The sequence below is a fragment of the Muntiacus reevesi genome, chromosome 10 (assembly GCF_963930625.1).
Source record: "Muntiacus reevesi chromosome 10, mMunRee1.1, whole genome shotgun sequence".
Classification (NCBI taxonomy): Eukaryota; Metazoa; Chordata; class Mammalia; order Artiodactyla; family Cervidae; genus Muntiacus; species Muntiacus reevesi.
The window spans coordinates 78336685-78345630 of NC_089258.1; positions in this window are offsets into that span (position 1 = coordinate 78336685).

Genomic DNA, 8946 nt, shown 5'->3' on the forward strand with positions numbered 1-8946 from the left:
GGAACGCTGCTGGGGTCCAGCCTTGGCAGGATCCAGGGGGTACCCTCAGGATGAACAGCATCAGCGAGAGAGAGAGAAGACACGTGAGACCAGCCTTGATAGGGCCAAGTCTGTGAGGGAGAGAGAGAGAGTGACCAGACAGGGGGTTCAGCAGAGTCTGGCAATGCTTTATTTTTTTACCGTAGCTTTTATACCCTAAGTTAGTACATTTCTAAAGGGAAGATAGTTTAACATTACATCAGCTTGTCCTTCACGAAACCAGGGTGTTTTCTGCATAGTTCTTTGTTTATGAGGGTCTTGTGCATTATCTTCTGGCCTTGGGGCCAGTCAGGTGAATGTAAACCTATTTCTGTTTCTGTGGTGACCTTAACAGAAAAGTCACAGTCTCATGGGGCAACAGTACAGCATGTCACAGCATAGTAGAAGTATAACCTTGTTAACATAAAAGTCAGTCCTTCTGCAGAAGTTGTCAGTTGAATTTATCTAAGAGGTTTACCCCACACAGACTCTGGCTCCAGTGAGGCAGCCTCTGCCTAGCACTCCTGGCTGACAATTAACAACCATCTCATTATTACTACACTAGGGCTAAGCTCTTATTTTTCTAGATCTTTAACTATATTAACAATGGTTTCCATAACACAACCTTAGCACATTAAGAGCGAAAACACAGCAAGCAAATGTTAACCCAATAACCACTTTTAGAGTAATTTTTCTTGTGTATTCTAATAGGGCTTCCTCACTCCCCAAAGGGCTCTATGTCTATTAGGGCCTTTATATGATCAGGTTCTTTATGCTGTTTTATGATTAAGGTATTATAAGCAGTCATGCATATTAGTACCAAGGGCATACACGCATTTGCTAATCAACCTAGAATGCCAGCAAGAGTTTAAATTGAAACACTCCTTTCATCCTGGATTAATCTCATAAAATACCACTACCCAAAAAACTTATTGATTAAAGTTCTAAATTGATTCTTATTTGGAAAGAGATCGGGGAAGGCCTTCAGCCTGTGTCACAGAAATTAGGGAATAGTCTATTGAAGCAAGCATCAGAAAGACAAATAACATCTTTAAGGTGAGCGCCGGGGGCAGCTTTTCGGAATCCCTGAAAACCTGATCCGCCTTGCCTGTCAGGTTTTTCTCCTCATGACCTTGTCATGTGTGGGATCTCGTGTGCTGGCTCCCGGCAGAACGCCATTTGTACTTGAACAACTGCTGCCAATCATAAAATTTGTGCTTTCAAGGGAAAATTGTAATCTACCACAATGAGCCTGACAGCTTCCCAGTACCTACAGACCCTTCTGATGAAATCAAAATGATATTAATGAATTAATTCATTGTTGAGTCAAGAATGAATTGTTAAAATGTGTCAACAATTGGTGGGTCCATATAGCTCAACAGACCCAACATTTTCCAAACGACCCATCTATGATATTGTGCATGGGTAAACAATCCATTCACATTACAAGCTGTAACAACACAAAAGGTGCATTGGTAAGGCTGCAGATTTCCACACTGCAACTAACCTTTGAGAAACTACCACTTGTCAAATTTTGGTGTAGTATTAAAGATATATACAGCTTCATAGAAGACTGAAAATACTGCCTTTCCGACTGTGTGTATGAGTGAGTTTTCTTCATGTATTTTAATGCAAAACATCACATTGCAACAGAGTGACTATAGCACTAGATAGAATGTGGATATCTTCTATTAAGTCAGATGAAAGAGATTTACAAAATCTAAAGCAACGCCATTTTCCTGGTTGGTTGGTTGGTTTTTTGGAAAACCTAAGTTTTATAAAATGTTATTTTTGTCAACATGTGATGGGTTTATTGCTTTATTAATGAGTGAACAAAGTTTTTTAACTTCAAATATGGTAAACAGCACTAGCTTGGACACACATAAAGGAAATCTGGAGCTAGAAAACAGAGTAAGATGCTACTATCTCTGACCTCAGGGACCACAACTTTTGAGAGAGACCGAGTGTGCGTGTATGCTCAGTTGCTCAGTTGTGTCTGACTCTTTGTGACCCCATGGACTGTAGTGCTCCAGGCTCCTGTGTCTAGAGAATTTTTCAGGCAAATACACTGGAGTGGGTTGCCATTCCCTTCTCCGGAGTATCTTCCCATCTCAGGGATCAAACCTGCATCTCCAGCACTGGCAGGTGGATTTGTTACCACTGAGCCACCTGGGAAACCCATATTACATATAGTTACATTGAAATCCCCATCAGATAATTTTATACTTTTTGCATTCAACCACTAAGCATGTTTTGAATCATTCAGTAAGAGTAGTCTATTACATTTACCCAAAGATGTATCATTTTTGTTACTTTTCTTTCAGTCCTGATGTTCCAAGTTTCCTTTCAGTATAATCTCTCTTCTGTCTGAAGTTTCTTTCAGCAATTTTTTCAGATTAGTTCCAATGGTTGCAAATTCTCTTTAGTTTTGAGAATGTCTTTATTTCATCTTCATTCCTGAAGGATATTTTTTCAGGGTATGGAATTCTGCGTTTACAATTCTTGTAGCACCTAAGAAATGTCATGCTGCCTCGTGTCTTTAGAATGGTTGTTCACATACATGTCCTTCCTCTGCTTGCAAAATCTTTAGTTTGTGTTAGTAATCTCACTTTGATGTGTCTGGAAATGGAGCTCTTTGGGTTCATTCTGTTTGCTCAGCTTCTTAATTCTGTAGATTTGTGTTTTTCACCAAACAGGATATTTTAAGCCATTATTCCTTCAAATAATATCTTCTGTGGGACTCCGATGGCAAGAAAGTTAGTGTGTTCTTGTCCAGCACATGCCTTTTGTTCTTTTTTTCTATTTTTTATTCTCTGTATTGGTCAAATGAGCTCATTTCTATATATCTATTCATTTCTATATATCTGTCTTCAGGTCCACTGACATTTTTCTCTGTCAACTGCATTCTGCTATTGAACCTATCCGGTGAGTTTCGTTATTTTTCAGCTGTAGACATGGGCATTGTAAGGGTTGCAGCTTATTAATTATTGTGAAGTGATGCAGTGATCTGAAATCCATTGCAAAGTAACTCCAGATGTGGGTAAGTGTGGCACTAACACACGAACTGAGGACCCTGGGAGAAGATGAAGTGTGTGCGCATGTGCGTTCTGTGCATTCCTATGCGCGGCTCAGCTGGGTGCATTTTTCTGCATTCACCTTGTGTTTTTTCCGGATGAAGCCACACTTTAACAAATGAGCACGCCCAGCATGGGGATCCCCGGAGGCCTGTAAAGCCCAGAGCGCTGGGCTGCAGCCCTGGGTCTGGGATGCAGGCCAGAATTTGCACTTCTACAAATTTCCCTGGAGCCATGAAACTTTGGCACCAGGTTAGAGAACCACCCTTTGGAAGCAGTGCCTTTCGCTGGGCGGGCCTAGAGCGTACCAGTCCTCACTGTTCGCCCCTCCGCGCCTCGAACTCGCACCCCCGGCCCGTAGCGGCATCACCGCCCTCGCGCACTAGAGAGCAGCAGCCGGAACAGGGGCCGGCCCAGTGCGCGGGGGCTGGTTCCGGGTGCGCTCCGACTCCTGCTTTGCGTTCCGGCCTCCGCCTTTTCCGCGTGCGTAGCGGGAGACGGAGCCCGCGGGGCAGCCCGGCGCTGGTCCTGCCGGGCGCGCTTCCGGCCGCGCAGGCGCAGGAGCCCGCGTGCCTGGCCGGGGGATGGGGCCGCAGGTAGGGGCGGCGGCCCCGGGGGAGGGACGGAGGGACGGAGGGCCGGCCGATCTGGGGAGGGGACCGCAGGTAGGGTGGTCGAGGCGTAGCGCCAGCCCGCACCCGGAGCCGCGCGTGCAGCCGGCGAGCGGCGAGGGGCTGCGGGCGAGAATGGGGGCAGCTGGTCCGCGTATTGCCCGGCGCCCGACCCGGACTGGAGGCGGCGGCCACTCCGCCGGGACGGACACCTCCGCCGGAGGTGGTCGGCGCCGCGCTGCCCCCGGGATGCGGCTCCGGGTCCGGTGTCGTCGTCTGCTGTCCCCACTTTTAAAAAGCAGGGGTGACCCGCGTTCTTTGGTGGTCTCGTTTTCTCCACCCTTGACCTCTGCTTTAGAACCTTGAGGCTAAGCGGGCATCCGGAATATTTAAAGCAATTGCATTAATGTATCTGTGCTTTGTTGGCAAAGTGGGATACAGCCAGAATTGTATTGTGGAGCACGAATTTGTTTCTTCCCTGGTTGTATAAGATATTCTGTAGTTGGCAGAAACCAATTTTGTTCCATTGCTTTTCTTTTTCTTTAAGCTTCCTCCCTCCCACTGCCGTCTCTTTCTTTAAAAAAAAAAAAAAAATTAAGCTGTGAGTGTATAGCAGTGGTTTCCACTGTTTCTGTTACCAGTTTTTTTCTAATTATTGTTAGAAATCCTATGTGTCTAAGCAGTAGCTTTCCGTGTATTTTGCTTTTTTCTGGGCAAGAACATTCCCTCAGCTATACAACCTTATCCCTTAACTCTGGGCAGCCTACTCCAGAAATATACCTTTAAAACAAACAAACAAAAAATCAGGTGATGGAGTGGGTAAAAGACTTGTTTAATAAGTTGATGGAGGGTCTCAGGGTCTCAGCATCCATCCCCTAATCCCTGCAGTGACCCAGCTGTATTCAATTCAGTCCAATGCCTGAGGTTGTAGGATTTAGAGGAAGAAAGCTAATTTGAGGCCAGAAAGCTTGACTTTTCTGTGTACAGTTTTAGTCACCTTGGGTAATTCACTCTGACTTGGTTTTTCTTATCTGAGAAATGGGAATAGCAGCAGTTATATCTAGCTCATAGAATCCGTGTCAGACAGACATTGTAAATAGTGGCTGAACTTCTGGTTGTGTGTCTTTCTGAGATGGGTTTCAGAAGTGCGTGAGGGGACTTCAGGATCATCGAAAGGCTGTTGAGGCGCACAGCTGTCAAGCTGACAAAAAGGTTAAAGGGGTAATGATGAGAGTCCAGCGCAGACTCGAAGATGTGAATGTGCCCTGAGCCTGGCAGCCTTGAGTGGCAGGGAAGAAAGCGATGTCCCTCCAAAAGAAAACAAAGGAAGCTTCAGCCCTCGTAAGATCTGAATCTACCCCTGGAGGTGCAGAGTAGGATTGGAAGGCGAGGGGCTGCTCCAGTCCGTGGAGCAGGTGGTGAGTGAGAGCGACAGGGTGCCAGCACCGCGAAGAGAAGGAGCGCAGACGTGGTAGGAGTGACGCAGGAGGGGGAGGCAGCGCCTGAGGCTGGGACGACGGGGGCCTAAAGGAGTGCCTGCTGCCCCCCAGCCGCCGGGATACCTGGGTACACGCGGCAGGCAGGGGAGGGTCCTCGGGGATCTCACAGTCAAGGAGGAAGGAACAGGCATCTCACATGGGGGCCTGCAGGGATGAGAAGAGCCGGGGGTGGGAGTGTGAGGTGCAGGCTGGGTCTGGAGAGGGGCACAGCGGCCGATCTTTTGCGGGGTAGGTATCAGAGTCTGGACTTTATTCTGAGAGCAGAGAAAGTGAAAGTTGCTCACTCATGTCCAACCCTTTGCAGCCCCCTGGACTCTAGGCCGCCAGGCTCCTTTTTCCGTGGGATTCTCCAGGCAAGGATATTGGAGTGGGTTGCCATTCCCTTCTCCAGGGGATCTTCCTGACCCAGGTCTCCTGCATTGCTGGCAGATTCTTTACTGTCTGAGCCACCAGGGGAAGCACCTGAGGGCAGAGAGGGGCTGTCACATGTTTTTATTGCCAAGAGTGACAAAATTTGTGCTTCATAAGGACCCTGTGTATGCCAGAGAGGACGTCTTCCACACGGGCACAGGAGGTGTATGCAAAACCTGCTTCACCAGTGGTGGTATAGTCAGTCCACAAGAATGAACTAGCGTTTCATGTATGTGCTTGGGTAAAACCTCAGAAACGTAAGGCTGGACTTTTAAAAGAAGCAGTTTACAAGGAGGTACTCTTGGCGCTCCGTGTATTCTGCATCCCTGATAAGGGGACACTGCGCCATTTCATAGGAGGGACTTGAACCCCAGCAGACGTTGGTGTTCACGGGAGTCCTGGAACCAGGCCCCTGTGGTTACAAGGACAATACCGCTTGTGTAAAGCTTGGAAACATTCATGCATTATGTGTTGTTATTTAGGGGCACACATCCATGTGGTGAAAATAAAAAGCACGCATGGGAACTCTGAACCTTCAGCAGGTGCCTGAGTCACCTGTGTCAACACAGATGTCTGGACACACCTCAGAGTTTCTGATTCAGAAAGTCCAGGGCGAGGACTCAACAACTTGTGTTTCTCAGAAGTTCCAGATGCTCCTGCTGCTGCCGGTGCAGGGACCAGAGTTTAAGAACCGCTGACCCACCCACTCGAGGATGGGGCCTACTTTTTGGGAGGGAGCAGAACAGGACTGTGAGGGGTACGTGGCCTCAACCCTGTTGGCGTTATTTCTCTTAAAAGGGGGACACAGTGTTACTTGACAGAGCGGATAGCTGCTCATGGTCTACGTTTTCACTGTTTCTGTGCTTGCAACATTTCAGGAAAGAAAAGAGATCCTGTTTGCTACGGGGAATGGATTGGAAAAGAGAAAGCAGTGGTAGAGCCCGTTGGAGAGTGTCGCAGAAGCCCAGGTAGGAGATGCTTAGACTGTGGTGGGGGAGCGAGGGAAGGGGGGAGCGAGCAGATTTGGGAACTTTCGGGGGGAGAAGCGACTGTCGATGGTGACTGGTCAGTCATGCTTAGGGGAGGGTGACTTCAAGTTCCCCGGTTGCATGCCCCTCATAGTGGGGACCCCTGCATGGCAGGCATGCTGGCGACAGGAGGGAGAATTGAGGGGTGGACGTCCCAGACCTTGAGGGGTCCCCAGCTGAGTGATGCTTTAAGAGAAGGAGCCAGGTCACAGCAGAGGCTGGAAACCATCTGCATCTACGGGGCCGCCTGAGTCATGTGCATGGATGAGACCACGTGGAAGGCTTGGAACGGAAGAGGGGCCTGCGACACCCCGAGAGATGCCATCCCCCGAGGCAGGCCAGCCAGCTGTTGCACGCCACCCATTCTTCTGTGGCCCGTGAGCTAAGGATCCCTTTCATGTTTTTAAATGTTGGGGGGAAAAAAAAAATCAAAGGAACAGTCTTTTGCGACTGAGGCGCGAATCTGAGTGTCTGTGAGCAGAATTTTGCTGGAGCAGAGCCACACTCGCCCACTGGTGCGGGAGGGCCTGGTTGCTGCAGGAGGGCCCGGCTGCTGCTGGCGGCCGGATGGAGGGACCGCAACCGTCCCCCTGTTGCTCTGCCCGGCCGCTCCACGCCCCGTGCATCCCTCCATTACCGCTCTGGCCCCTAAAGCTAAACTTTTACTGTCTGATCCTTTATGGAAAAAAGTTCTTCTGGACTCTGACCTCAGGTCTAAGTTGAGACACTCTTGGTCACTTTAAATGCTGCAGAGGAGAGACAGCAAGACTTTTCCTGTTTCTTGCAGGTCAGCTTCTAAGAATCAGGCGTTAGGGGAAGACGCTCCGGAGACTTTGAGGCTGGATTGGTGAACGAATGGTGTCGTAGAGTCCACTGGAGTCCTGGGAGACGCCCAGAGGGAGGGCTCCGGTGAGAAAGATGCGGGCCTGGGGTCTCGAGGACGGTGAGCAGACAATGCCCGGGCCGTCACTGGGCGCTGCTGGCAGGACGCGGGCCGTGGGTGAACACCCCACCTCGTCCCAGAGAGAAGGGGCTTGAGTGAGCCTGGAGCAGAGCTGGGGGTCCCCGAGCTCCTTGCGGTGACGGCAGAGATGATGGAAGCCCCACATTCTCTTCCGATCAGGGCAAAGTACCCTGACCCACGGAAGAGTCCTCCCTTTCCCCATCCACCTACTAACCCGGCCTGACCCTGCTTAGCTTTGGAGGGGAGACGCGGTCTGGCGTGTCTGGGGTGGTGTGGCTGAGACGAGTCCCTCACTGCTGACAGTCCCTGCTCAGCAGAAGCGCTGTCACTGCTGACCCGGCACCTGCAGCCTGGTCACTGGGAGATTACAGCGGGCACTTCTGAGACTGTGAGCACTGAAAAGAGCGGATTTGAGGGGGGAGGGTTGAATTTGGGAGGTATATTTTTATCTTTTCATGTTGAGATTTTCTATATATATACACCTAAAAATAACATGCAACATCTTCATTCATTCTCTGTTGACAAACACTTACCATTCCTTTCATGTCTTGACTATCATGAATAATGATGCTATGGACAGAGGATTGCATGTATCTTTTCAAATTAGTAGGGTTGTGGGGTTTTTTTTGGGATATGCACCCAGGAGTGAGATTGCTGGATCATATGATGGTTCTAATTTTAGTGTTTTATTGTTTTGAGGAACCTTCACATGGTTTTTCGTAGCAGCGGCACCAGTTTACATTCCCACCAACAGTGTCAGAGTGTTCCTTTTTCTTCACGTCCTCACCTGGCGCTTGGCAGTGCCTGTAGCAGGGCACGTACGGGCTGCCTAAGACGTGTGGGAGGAGTGGGTTCCAGGAGGGAGTGATGGAGGTCAGGGGACGCCAGGGGGCAGAGAAGGGCTGGCGGGAAGGCCTCGGCTCCCGGCCCGCCTGTACTGCCCCGGAGATTGGGAGCCTGGAAGACCCCTGGCTGGGAGGGCCCTGGGGAAGCGGGCTGCTCAGACCATGGCCGTTCGTCTGTATGCAGAGTCACAAGTCTTATTTGACAGACCTCCTCTTTGGTACTTAGAGGCAGAGTGCTTTCAAACCAGTGCGTGGGACCAGCCGGAGCCCTGACTCTGGGTGGCAACCAGCGTCCACCCCGGGCTCCTGGAGGGCCCGGCGCCGGACATCCAGGCTCCTTCCCGCCTGCCCCCCACGGGCAGGCAGCTGCGCCTGCCTCCGCGCTGGGCCTCCTCCCACCCAGCCCCCCCCCCCCCGCCAGGGCACCCTTTCACACCTTTGCTGCTTAAAAGCATCAGGGCGCTTCTGAGCACCTCCCAAGGGGCACCGCAGCCCC